At 46.7% G+C, this 13,745-nt stretch overlaps 1 long non-coding RNA gene across 1 annotated transcript in view; it reads right to left on the bottom strand.

Moving 5' to 3' along the window:
- Positions 1-769: 769 nt before the first annotated feature.
- LOC114710039 overlaps positions 770-13,745 on the bottom strand; it is a 28,526-nt gene continuing 15,550 nt past the window's right edge. The window contains exons 5-8 of the long non-coding RNA XR_003737008.2: positions 11,026-11,139; positions 4,987-5,098; positions 2,095-2,321; positions 770-1,034 (exon numbers count right to left, since the gene is read on the bottom strand). This is a non-coding gene — a long non-coding RNA (uncharacterized LOC114710039). The remainder of the gene's footprint in view (positions 1,035-2,094; positions 2,322-4,986; positions 5,099-11,025; positions 11,140-13,745) is intronic.

Raw genomic sequence — 13,745 nt, 5'->3', positions numbered from 1 at the left:
CCACACCTCTGGGCTTTGCCACATTGCCCTCTCTGCCCAGAATATCCTTACCTGCGCTACGCCCTGTCTCCTCCTCCAGGAGCTTTCCCTGACCTCCTCGTCCTTCAGGGCACTCAGAGCACACTGTCACTTGTAAAGTCTCTGCCATCCTACACAGGATCAACTGGATCTTGTTTGTCTTGCTGTGATGTCTGGCGGGCACCTGACGCAGCATGGGTGCTTAAGTGTGTGCCGAAGGCATTTGACAGAGCAGCGAGGCTCCGGGGAACGTTCAGACGGCTTTCTCCCAATGCTGGCTCCCTCACTTCTACTTTCTCAGGGTTTGCTATTCGTAAAGCTTAGGGAAAGACAGGTTTTGATGTTGTTTAGTTGGTTGGTTGGTTGGTTTTTCGAGGCAGGGTTTCTCTGTATAGCATCCCTGGCTGTCCTGGAACTCACTCTGTAGCCCAGGCTGGCCTTGAACTTGCAGAGATCCACCTGCCTCTGCCTCCCGAGTGCTGGGATTAAAGGGGTGCACCACCACTGCCCAGTGAGAAAGAATAGTTTTAAACCGAGAAGTGAGGGTGTAATTCAAGCAGGGCACAGTCTTAGTCCTCTGTTCAATATCTAGGACCCGAAGGGGAAAGAAAAAAAAAAAACAACTTTATACCAATAAAAGCAATTCTCTTTTCTTTTTCTTTCTTTCTTTCTTTCTTTCTTTCTTTCTTTCTTTCTTTCTTTTTTTTTTTTTTTTTTTACAAAATTACTTTATTTTTAAAGTGATGTATAGGGGTGTTGGTAGGAGGCTATTTGCACATGAGTGCTGCTGCCCTGAGAGGCCAGAGGTGCCAGGTCCCTCTGGAGCTGGAGTTACAGGCAGTTGTGTGTGCTAGGAACCAAACTCAGGTCGCCTGGAAGAGCAGTGCGTCCCCTTAGCTGCCGAGTCCTGTCTCCAGCCCATCTCCTCTGGTGTGCCAGGGGAGATATTCATCCATCGATTCACTCAACCATCCATGAATCATGGCGACTGTAGAATATCTCCCCGAGGTCAGGGCCTGTGTTAAACATTAGGGCAACACAGATGAGAAAGGGCTAAGTATCCAGGGGCAGAGACAAGCAGACATGTCCCGACAAGATGGGGTGCCAGGAGCTGCAGTGGAGAAGAGGTGAGGACCTCCCCTTTTCCTCCGGCCCCCAGTCTCTCATTACTCCTAGATTATAATTAGCTTTGACGCCCACTATTGTGAGACTTCCTCAAGCACAGAGACTGACATTTGCCCTTGCATTCATTCAGCATTATTTATTAAATGCCTAGTGTATGCAAAGCCCTTTTAGGCTCTATGGGAGCTGCAAATAATATTATTGACTCAACATAAGTCTTTGTGGGGTACACAACGTGGTTAACGCAAGGTTTGGAACGTGGTAGGATAGGGAAGCATTTTTTTTTTTTTCATTTTTAAAATTTATGTGTGTGTGTGGGGGCATGCATGTGCGTATGCATGCAGGAGCATGCTTTTGGAATCCAGAGGTCAGCAATCCAGATGCACTGTCCACATTGTTTCTTGAGACAGGTTTCTGACAGGCCTGGGACTCATCAGTTAAACTAAGCTCATTGGGCAATGAGCCCCAGCGGTACCTTCTCCACCCACCTCCCAACGCTAGGATTACAAAAATGTGTGTCCAGCTTTTCCCTCCCTCCTCTCCTCCCTCCATTCCTCCGTTCCTCCCTGTCCTTCTTAACACAGGTTCTAGGGGTTGAACTCAGATCCTCATTCTTCCAAGGCAAGCACTCTACTCCCTTAGGGGAGCGCTTAAATGACTAAAAAGTAGACTTAGAGGAAGTGCTGTCTTCAAATGTCTGGAGAGCAGCCATGAGAAGAGAAACATTTATTCAAGGCTATTCAAGGGCAGAGCTAAGACCAATGCAGAGCTGTAAGAACCGGACAGGGAAAGTGCTGGAGAGAGGCGGGCAGCTGCCTCTCCACCTGACTGGCTGCTGGCAGTCACAGAACCCCCCACTCCCACTCCCCCGACCCCCACCCCACCCCACCCCCACCCCCCACCCCCCGCAAGACCTTGCAAATGATGAGGACTCTTATGAAATATTGACGTAACTGAGTATGCAGGAAGTCACCACTGGTGGAATCCAGTTTTGGTCAGAGTTCTAGACCCGTGGTAGAAAAATACTCATCATCTCCCGATAGTAATGGGTGTCCCGGCCAGCTGATGTGCAAGACATGAATTCCTGAAGCCTGAAAACCAGTGGTAAATGTAGTAAGTGGTAGCTTTCTTCACTTACGGGCTGCCAGTCACTGGCTGTGTGCAGACCAACTTGAAGGGTGCTGGAAAAGATGTAAACAAAGCAAACGGACAGATTAAGGAAGGAGGAAATAAAGCCACATCTGCATTAGCAATCTAAGTGACCAAGCGGCAGATTTTATCCAGCAGAACATGGTGATATCCACCGGCTTTACGGGTGGCTTTTGCCGGGCCTTGCGTCTTGAGGCCTGAAGGCTCTACCGTGGTGGATCCAACTGTGAGAAGGGGTGGCGGGAGGGCAGCTTCTCCGGAGCACATGCCACCAGAGTCTGCGGAGTCGGGGACAACCAGCCAGACAATAACAGATGGGATAGCCTAGCGTTTTTACCACCTGGAGCTCGGCAAGCTAGTATTCGCCGCAGGACATCCTGTGTGGTCTGGGAACAATCGTATTCTTGAGCAAATCATGGCTTTTGCCCTTAAAATTTTTATAGCTGTTTAGAAGCTACACACCAATAATATCTCCGCTGGGATATAGATATGGAGAGGAAGAAAAGCCATTGTACATACTGCCCAGTGAGATATCACCCTGCTTTTATTTAAATGGTTCTGTGTTCTTTACCATAGAGTGCCAATAATTTTTAAAACTGTCTGTTAGCTTCAACGTTAGGATTGAAATTTAAAAGATGTGTTTGTAATAAACTGGAGAATTGCAGCACTCTATTGTGAAATGCTTCAGAGAGAACAGAATTACTAAGGTATTAACCTATTCTCATGTACCCATCTTTAGGTTCCCCACCCTGACTCTTATTTTGCTTGTACATCTTTACATTAAAGGCTCTTATAAGGACATCAGTGTGTCTAGTGTGATTTTTTTCCTTCTCTAATAGCTACAGTTTTAAAATGTCTTCTTGTATACTAGCTTTTAGTGTTTTGGTCTTGTTTTGTTTGATTTACTGATCCAGATGGCCTATGCAGAACTAATTATTTTGGGAGTATACATTAGTTTGGAGGCACTGGAACATTTTATTAACTTCAAATGCCTCATATTTTTTAATTTCTAAACATTCCAATTGTTATTTTGGCCTCTTCTTTGCCAAAGGCACAAATTACTTTAAAATACTTAAGCATATAATATTAATTTACCGTCTAAAGAACTGTGATTTTTCTGTGTAATCATAAGATTATAGTTTAAATATAACCGTCTCCTTGACTGAATGTGTGATACAAGCACTCAGGCGTTGGTAACATTGTGTTGATTGGACACTAGGCCTGTTTGCTCGCTGGCTTCACACTGGCTCAGAGCCTCTCTTGTTCATGAGGAGCTTTGACACTGTGACTCCTGCCTGGGGAGTTCCAGTCGGCACCAGCAAACACAGAGCAGTGTTGATTGGAGTCCTCAGGCAGGAGAGACTGCAGCCATTCAGACAGGCTGCCCCGTGGTGCAGTGTGTGTATTATGAATGTGGCATTTCATAGTTTCTGTGTTAGTTGCAAGCTGTGTGCTTTTACAGTCATGAAATTCCTTAAAGCTGAACGTGGGACTAATCTCTAATTTCTTCTTTTACTCTCATTAGTGCCTCAGATGTAATGCTAAATAAGATTCAGAGTTTCTTAATATGGGGGTGGGGGTGGAACTGCTCTGGGAAAATGAGGGAAAGTTTTCCATTAGTGAAAGCTGTTCCAGGTTATGAAATAGTAAAAATAAATAACACAAAAGCCTGCAGGAGGAATTTCTAAGTGGGTCCAAACCAAATGACCTTCAGGTCCTCTCTAAATCTGGAATTTTATCTATGAAAACACTGAAGTTTGTCAAAAATCTTCAACCATCAACATAAGTGGCGAACTGGCTGCTGATTATGGAAATTTTCTCCAAAAATGGAAACAAATAAATACATTTCTTGTGACAATTTCATAATGATTTCTCCCTGAACATTTGATGGTGTGGGGACTTCTCTGTCTGCTTGGCACCTGAATTGAAGCTCTTGGCCAAGCCTGGCTCTCAGGAGGAATTCCAGGGGCAAGAGGACACATTAGTGTTCATAAAAGAAAAAAAAAAAAAGCAAAACCATCTGGCCTGAATTGTAAGTCCATTCAATGAACTATTATTTATTTAGCTGCTAAATGAATTAAGTAGATTTTTATACATGTATATGATATTAAGTGAAAAAGGAAAAATTTGAGAATACTATTTACAGTATGATTACTTTTGCATACTTTTAAAAAGACTACGTGTAAATCTGTAAATGCATATTTTTCCTAAATGGGATTTTTATTTTTTATATCTTTTAAAATCACAATGTAATTACATCATTTGCCTCTTCCCTTTCCTCCTTCCTGATCCTCTCACATAACCCTCCTTGCAATTTTTCAAATTCAAGGTCTCTTTTCTTTATTAATTTTTGTTACATATTTATACGTATTTATACGTTCCTAAATAGAGAGCTACAACCCGCTCCCTCTGTAAACTGTTACTCACGTATGTTTTCAGGGCTGACCAGTTGGTGCCTCTTCCCTGGGGAAGTCTCTATCTCTCCCACGCTCAGCTTTCCTTAGTTCCCTGTAGTTCTCTGTGTGGGGCTGAGACCTCGTCCACTTTCTTCCATCCACCTTAGCATCCTATTGGTGTTATCCTTGTTCAGGTCATGTCTGGGCAGCCATGTTGGTGAGATTTTACAGGTGTGGCCTCTGACCTTCCTAGGAGACACAGTGTCACTTGAAGAAGCTCTTTACTTTGGTGAGTTCTTACCACAGAAAGAGGAGATGGGAGAGGGTGGCTTTCCATATTCTTTTGGCGTGTTTTCATGTCAATGCTGTTCTCTATGTGCCTGCTCCCCTGTCTGTTTGCTGACGGGTCTTACCTGGATCATGGGATTAAAAGTCAAGTTTTTATTTTCTATTTAAAAGTAGTTTTTATTCCCCAAAGGCTAGAGGAAAGGGCATGAGGGCTGCCCTAGGTGCCACCAAGACAGATTTTATAGCTCCATTTTCCAAGCATGCAGAAGTACAGACAAAGAAGCAGAGGATTGGGAGAAAAGGGCTTCTTGCTTAAGACTGATTACTCAATCAATCGAAGCAGAAGATCTCTGAGTCGAGCAGCTGGTACCAGTTAGCTCCAGAAACGCAAAGTACAAAAACTTCCAAAAAAAAAAAAAAAAAAAAAAAAAAAAGAAGAAGAAAGTCTGAGCCGGAGCAGTGGCCAGATCTCCCTGGTCCTGTCATGACCTCCAGTTACACCAATGAGAGAGGAGGGGAAAGGTCACGGGGAAGGCGTCAAGCCTTGCAGAGACATGTCCATTCGCTAGCTGACTGGTGGACTTGCGAAGCTTTAAACAAGGTCCATCTGTACTCAGTGCTTTTCCTGACCACGGGGATAAGACACCATGCAAAGGAGGGAAGGTTAATTTGGATCACAGTTTCCCAGACATCAGTCCTTCACAGAGAGGAACACTTTACAACATGGCGGCTAGCAAACCGTGAATATAGGATTCCGGAGGCGGTCCGGGCAGGACACAGCCCCAAAGGACACCCCCACCAGTGACCTACCTTCTTTAGCTAGTACTGCCTCCTAAGGGTCCGAGCACCTTTCTAAGCCAGCACTACTAACTGGGCACCACACTCCCAACACAAGAGCCTCTTGAGGAGACACTTCATAGCCGAATTAGAATACCATCTCGCCTTGAGAGCTCCAGGATCAGCCCTAAAGCTACCAAGGACATTTTCTTTCCTGACCCCAAAGGAAAACACAATAAAGCGTGCTATCCAAACAGACCTCCTTTACCGATATATCCTGGGATTCCTACGTATTCTATTGATTGGAGAGGTACTTGTGGAATTCAGTGCTGGAGATAACTGAGAAAGGGTAAGGGTCAAATAGGACTAAGGACCTAGTGTTGATCCTTAAACAGTTTAAGGTTTAAAGCAGTATGTCTGGCCAGATTGACATCCTGGTTCCTCCCTCCAGCTCTCCTCTGTTTCTCTGGATTTTAATCTGCGTTCCACACTTTGGACTGTAATCTGACCTTGAATAGGGGTCAGATCAGCGTGGTCGGCCTGGGGCTTGCAACAGGCATTGTGAGAAATGGAACCCGAGAGTACTTGGCAAGTCTTGTACACTGCGGTGTTTCTGCAACTACTGTATCATAGAGGATCAATTCAGAAGTAGAGGAGACACCTCCCTCGTTCTCCATCGGTAGAGGGGTCTTACTAGACCAGCGAGGCTGCCTGTCATCCGATGCCACCCACTATTTGCAGCCCTCTCTTGTAGGTGGGCAAGGTCTACGACTGCTCTGCATTGGCTGTTTCCTCTCCGTCGAAACGACTTTGATCCAAGGGGTACTGGAGGTGATGGATCTCAGCGAAGGCGGTGGCTCTGGTGGGAATCCAAGGTGGGAGTAGTCTTAGGGAGGAGAATGAGAAGCTCCCTTCCCCAGAGGAAAGCCACCCGCCAGCAGAGGCATGAACCTTTGTGCGGATGCCGAGCTTTTCACCCACTGAGCATCGGAGGTGGATGTCATTTCCTTCACAGGTAAGAGCAAGAAGTGGTGTGTAGCAGGGCCCTGTGATTCTTGGGTGACTCAGCCTGTGACCTTTCAGGAGGAATCTCAGAGAGAGAAGGTGAGGAGTCTGAACTTGCTCTCTCGGAGCTCGAGAGGCAGCTGTGGCCGATGCTTCTTCACAATTCAGATGAAGAGGGTTCAGTTAATCCTACCTCTTGGCTCGAGGATATAGGCATCATCGGTCCCTGCAAAAACACCTTTTGAAGATGTATTTACTTCCTTATTCCTGTTTCTCTCCACTCTTAAATTCTATTTTCTTGTCCAAGCCACAGTAATTCTTAGGTGTGTCGTATGCCTCCTTTTATTTGCATGCTTTGTTGCAAAAGCAATTTCTTTGCAGTATTAATTTATGTCTATGTTCTATCTCATTGTTTCTCACTTTCCCCTTGTTTATTTTTTTTTCCATAACTGCTCCTAAAATCCATTTATGCTGCTATACAGACCTCAGTTCCACTGTGTAGTAAGTATTCCCTGGAATTCCTGAGTAATAATGTAGTGGGTACAACATTTAATACTCAGTCTTAGTGAGAGGAACTAAGATAGCCTTTAACTCTTACCACAGGTAACTGCAGATGTCTCCAGAGGAACTGAATGAGACTTTGGGGGTTGTATCCTATAGAGGACTTTCTGTATGTTCTACTGAACTTGATTCACCAGGTCGGAGTGCTCCCCAAGGTGACTCACCAGGCCAGAGTGCTCCTCAGGATTCTTGCCAGTACAGACTTCTCTCAAGTCCTCCCTCTCTCCAGCAATATACAAGAACAGTCACATCTCACATCTGCCATACTTGGCATCATGCTTCTTTCCATACTTTATCCATAAAAAAGGCATGCAGTAGCTAGCATCTCCTTGTTGTCTCAATCTGCATTTTTCATGTGGCTCGTGAATCCCCCTTCACATCTGCTGTGGTGGAGGTGGAGTGTTCTGCTCAGGTTCCGACTTGGAAATTAGATACTCAGTTTCCAGCGGCCCAGGGTGTCTGTCAACCTCGGAAAGCACGTAAGATCCAGATCCTTTATGGGGATTGCCTTTGGCCAGAGGAAGCTACTTCACCCTAGTTCGTGACCCATTCCTGGGGGTAGCATCCATCCAGCGACTAGTCATGCAGGGGTATGAAGTCTCAAGTCCTTGGCCCAAGTCCAGGATGTCTCTGACGAGACTAGCCAGTAGCAGCAATACCCCATGGCATTGGTAGAGGCCTGGGCTCTAATGGATCATAGTTTAAAACTCGGACACTGCTCAGTCTTCTTCTGTTTCTCTCACATGGTCACTGCTACCCATAAGGCCACCTCCAGACCACACAGCTCTGCATCCCTGGGCCCGAAACCTAGGGAAACGACATGTGGCAACCTGCCAGCTTTGGAGAACGTTATTCATGTAGCATCTGTTTCTTTGCTCTTTCCTATCACTGCCGGGAGTCTTTCAGATTCTTCACTTCAAATCCTCATTCCTTTAGATGTTACAAGTTTAGGGGTCTGGGGGATGGCCCAGCAGGTAAAAGCGCTTGATACCCAAGCCTGGTGACCTGAGTTCCATCCTGAGGACCCATTTAAAGGAGGAGGGAGGGAAAACTCCTAAGGGTTGTCCTTTGGCCTCTTGTGTGGGAGGCATCCCTCACCCCCACATTTCCCCAGGGTACTCTTGAGTAGGAGCAGCAGGAAATATTAGTTAGAAGGATAGAACGGGGAGAAACAGATAAAAAATACAGGATAGTCTCAGGAGGGCCTGGATCCTAATCCGTCTGCCCAACTGTCTGTGCCCTAGGGTATTTAAAGGAGAGCCAAGGGGTGGAGCAAAAGACCTCCCCCCAGCCCAGCCAAGTGCAGACATCTCAGACACCTACACTCAGGCCTGTGGTCCAGTCATCCTCTATGCAGACCTGCGGGGTAAAGCCACCAGGAGACCCGAATGGGCTCCAACAAACTCTCCCAGCACACGCATGCCCACACTCACACACACCCACATCATGCACATATAAACACGTATCATGCATACAAATGGTAAGTTCTTAGAAGATATTATAAATATCTATACCTATTCTGTCACCAATCTGTTAGCTTACCGGTGATGCATTTTTTAAAATTAGACATTTCCTAATTTTGATGTAGTCAAATTGTTAAACTTTTGCTTGGTGGTTTTTGCTTTTAAAGTTTTGTCTTAACAGAGTTCCTTAGATCACACAGATGGCTTCCTGCACTCCGATGTGCTGATTTTACATCTACTATTTTTCTTTAATATTTTATACTTATTTCAAGCCATGAGTGCCCTCTTTTGTATACAGTATCAATTTGAGTCTAGTTTTAGTTTTAATTTTTATCACGTATGTTTTTCTCTTGTGTGTGTGTGTGTGTGTGTGTGTGTGTGTGTTTGTTTGTTTTAGACAGGGCCTCAAGTAACTTAGGCTGGCCTCTAACTTTATCTACCAGATGCTGGAATCACAAACACACGCCACCATATGTGCCTGGTTCATGTGACGCTGGTGACCAAACCCAGGGCTTCATGCATGCTTGGCAGGCACTGTACCAACCAAACGATAGCACCAAGCCACAGTGTTGTGTCTCTGCTATGGTGAGCTAGTTTCCTAAACACCACTTGACAACCCTCCCCCCACTGATCCGTGACACCACTTCCATCCTAAAAGTTCAGACGTATGCGTGGTTCTGCATCCCAACTCTCTGCTCTGCTCCACTGATCTATCTGCATGTTGTTTCGATCACTGTCAATATCATAAGGCTTTAGTATGTCTTAATATCAGAGAGGGTAAGAGCCTCCCTCCCTTCATTCTTCTTTGGTAAGCCACTTAGCTGTGGTTCTCTATGTCCAATCTAAGCATCTTTCCTGTCCTATCACTCTCTAATTTTTAGAGTCAATTCAGCTCAAGTGGGTTGGACTCTTTATTCTGACTTTGTTTGGCTGGACTGGCACAGAGGGACTGCCAGCCAACATGCCTGAATGGTGATTTGCATTATTGGCAGTGCACAGCACACACATGCACACACACACACACACACACACACACACACACACACACACACACCACACGGGAAGGAGGGGAGGAACTTTTGTAAGAACTCAAACCAAGAGATAGTATCTAGCTTGCATTGGCCACTCCAAAGTGCTGACTATTCTGAGCGAAGTAGATCCAATCAGATCTAAGAGAAACTGTCAAAGGCACACGGATTTTAATGAGCCTGGGAACCTAATCAGAGGCAGTAATGAACGGCATTAACAGTATATTCCTACCAGTGAGGACACCCTGTCCGGATCTGTGGTGACTTGGCCCTTGCTTCTGAGGAGGGCAAGGCCTGTCAAAGGTTAGCTCGAGGCCACCCAGCACCTTCGTGGCTTCTGCGGCTTCCACCCATCTGTTCCCCGCAAACTGAGTTTGAAGACCTGTCGCAGTTACATTCTTGTGTTAATTAGGAGGCTGTGAGCAGGCCCCAGTTAGTCATCCGGTGTGAAGATGGCAGGCACTCCAGCTCTGGGGGTGCGGACGGGTTGAGACACGTCAGAGCTGGAACACGGAACACAGAGTGACTCACCCCGAAACCTTGAACACCAAGGTCAAGGAGAGGGCGAGGACTTTCCAAACGCTGTCTGCTTTGTGACGGGATGAGACTTCTGCTAACTATGGCTTTCTCTTTGCTGAAGACCAAAAGGCCAAGGGATGAACTCTGGTTCCGTGTGAGCAGCCCTTCTGGCCTTGACCTGGTTTGGTCAACCCTCTTCTAGGTGCCTGCCTCTGCCGGATCCCTCCCTGCTCTATTTGTATATGTGTGTGTTTATTATTATATTATCTACCTATCTATCTATCTATCTATCTATCTATCTATCTATCTATCTATCATCTATCTATCTATCATCTATCTATCTATCTATCTATCTATCTATCTATCATCTATCTATCTATCATCTATCTATCTATCTATCTATCTATCTATCTATCTATCTATCTACCTATATCTATCTATCTTACTATTAGGATTTAAACCCGGGGCTTTGTGTGTGCTAAACCGGTGACCTACCATAAGCTATTCCTATAACCCCTTCCATAATTTTGAGAGTAAGCTCAGCGCAAGTGATTTGATCTGCCCTCTTTGTTCAAGCCAGAAGTCCCAGCTCAACTGGGAGTGCCGGCGGCGTGGGGGGGGGGGGGGAACGCTGCACCCCTCTCCCACGCTGCTGTCCCCATTGGGCTCAGAGCCCGTGTCTTTTCCCAAGGCTCTTACTTCCAAATCCTGAGTCCTTGAGAGCAGGCATCTTCAAGTGACTGGTTGTGGTGCCGTTTTTTCTGAGGGGTTCTACAGTCTGCACAATGCCGGCCGCTGGCTCCACGTGTTTACCTCAGCGGAAAAGAGAGGTGATTACTTGGTCCTGTGGTCTGTCTGGCCCGAGTCTGTCCCCATCCTGCACTCATGCTGGGGTACCGGGAAGTCCATTGTCACCTGTTCCCTCGCAGAAAGGGTTTTAGACTGTTCTGCGTTCACCCTGTTGCTGTGATAAGACACTCTGACCAAAACAACTCGAGGAGGAGGAGAGGGTTTATGTGGCTTACATTTCCAGGTTGCAATCCATCAGTGAAGGCAGTCTGGGCAGGCACTCAAGGCAGGAGCTTGAAACCACGGAGGAGTGCTGCTTTCTGGCTCACTCCCACGCCCATGCTCTGCAGGTTTTCTTACGGGGGCGTCCAGACCCACCTGCCTAGGGATGGCGCAACTCACAGTGGTCTAGGCTCTCCTGTGTCAGTCACCGATCAAGACGATGCCCTACCAGTTTGCCCTCTTCAGGCGACTCTAGCTTGTATCAAGATGACAGCTGAAGCTAGGGAGGTGTGCTGGGCTAGTTTTGTGTCAACTTGCTACAAGCTAGGGTCATCGGAGAGGAGGGAGCCTCAGTGGAGAAAATGCCTCCTCCGTAAGTGTGTAGACAAGCTTGTAGGGCAGTTTTCAAATTAGTGTTTGATGGGGGAGGGCCCATCCCGTGGTGGGTGGTCCTGGGTTCTCGAAGAAAGCAGGCTGAGCAAGCCATGAGGAGCAAGCCAGTAAGCAGCACCCCTCCATGGCTTCTGCATCAGCTCCTGCCTCCAGGCTCCGGCTCCGGTTGAGTTCCTGTCCTGACTTCCTTCTATATGATTATGAGCAGCGTGGAAGCATAAGCCAAATAAGCCCTTCCTCCCCAGTTGCTTTTGGTCACCATGTTTCATCACAGCTGTGATAACCCTGACTAAGTTGGTAGGCAGGACACATACTGGCTGGAGTCCTGGAAAGGACCTTTGTGTGGTCTACAGAGCAGGACGCCAAAAGGCCAGACTACAATGCACTTACTTCCTTGTCTCTCTGCACCTGACAACAACTTCAAATGAGGCCCCAACATCTCTTCATTCCTCCTTTTTCTTTTTTTGCTCTGGGAATGTGTTGGGAACTTAACTATCCTTCCATTCCTCCAGCTTCTTTTTAAATGTAACAACCCCCATCTGGAGTGTGGGCAGGCTGCGCTGGAGACTAGCCACTGGGTCTTATCCAAAGGCGAGCATGGCCAAAGAGTCTATAGGGGACTTGCAGGGACTTCACGCTGAGACACCTAGGACTCTATCAAGTGTTATCCTTTCTGGAGTGGGAGGAGGTGAGCAAGAGCTAGGTGGCTGCTCTTTCCAGAATCAGCGAGGCAAGGAAGCAGGCTATGTTACATTTGAAGAGTATGAGGGCTGGCGTGATGGCGCAAAGCATAGAGTGCTTGTTACACCAGCCTGAGGGCCCAAGTTCAGAACCCCAGCACCCACACGTAAAGACAAGCACAGCGGTGCGTGCCTGTAAGCGCAGCACTGTGGGGATGGATGGAGACACACAGCTCCCTGGAGCTCACCGGCCTCTTGTCCAGCCAATTGTTTAGACTCAGATTCAGTGAGAAACCCTGTTTCAAAAGAAACGTGGAGCACTACAGTGGAAAACACCTGACATCAACGTCTCGCCTCTACATGCACATACATGCCCAGGCATACAAGCCCCACACAAACATGCAGCTACATAGACACTTGGACACATATACAAGTACTATACTCAAAAAAAAAAAAAAATGAGGTAAACCAAACAAGATGCTAATTGTCTAGGAAGCCTAGAGACTCAGGACATGGATAAGAAAATATTCTCGAAAGGCGATACTTCAGTGGTGGGGACCGTGTTGCTGGCTAGTCCTGTGCTCCCTTGGAAAATCAGACCATCCTTTCTGTACTTCCACCTATTCCCCCATCAATTTCAGACACCCAGGGAGAAAAGAGGGTTACAGTCTCAGCCCTGGGGCAGGATGCTGGGCTTGTTGGGAGAGTCAGTCACACCATCTGCCAGCCAGATGCTGAGCACAGCTGGAAGAATGGTGAGGAATCTGTTGAGGCTGTTGAGGATTCTAGAATTCCCCCACCTCTTAAACTCTCTGGGTGTTTACATATCTAAGTAGAGGATCAGAGAATCCACAGGCCCCATTCTCAAACTATTCCATCCTTCAAGCAGGCTTCCCCAGGGAAATTCTCTATCACTTTTTACACATCACAGGCTTCTGGTCAGTCCTTATGGCCAAGAGATTTCTTGGTGTAGACTTCGGATTTAGCCTGCCAACCATGCAGGAGACCCCCAAAACTTAAGCTGCACCAAGCTGCCTCCTAAAATGTTGCAAGTGAGTGAGGAAAGGTAGAAAAAGCAGAAACGGGTCTGCAAAGCTAGATAGCAAGGTCTTCTCTCTGGGCCATTGTCTCTGCCCCCTGTGCCACCACAGTTTCCAAGGGCTTCTGAGTCACTTGGTCTAGCTATTGGCAGCTTGGCAGGTCCGACAAACTAGGAGCAAGAGCTTGCCCAGGAATGATATGTCAGAACTATTCTCTGCAGTGCCTTCGTGAGTACGGAGGTCTGTGGGTAAGGAGAAGTTGGAGTTGAAAGGTTCTTAGAATCCCATGGGATCC

The sequence above is a fragment of the Peromyscus leucopus genome, chromosome 12 (genome assembly GCF_004664715.2).
Source record: "Peromyscus leucopus breed LL Stock chromosome 12, UCI_PerLeu_2.1, whole genome shotgun sequence".
In the NCBI taxonomy this organism is placed as follows: Eukaryota; Metazoa; Chordata; class Mammalia; order Rodentia; family Cricetidae; genus Peromyscus; species Peromyscus leucopus.
This window is presented reverse-complemented; position numbering and strand designations above follow the sequence as displayed.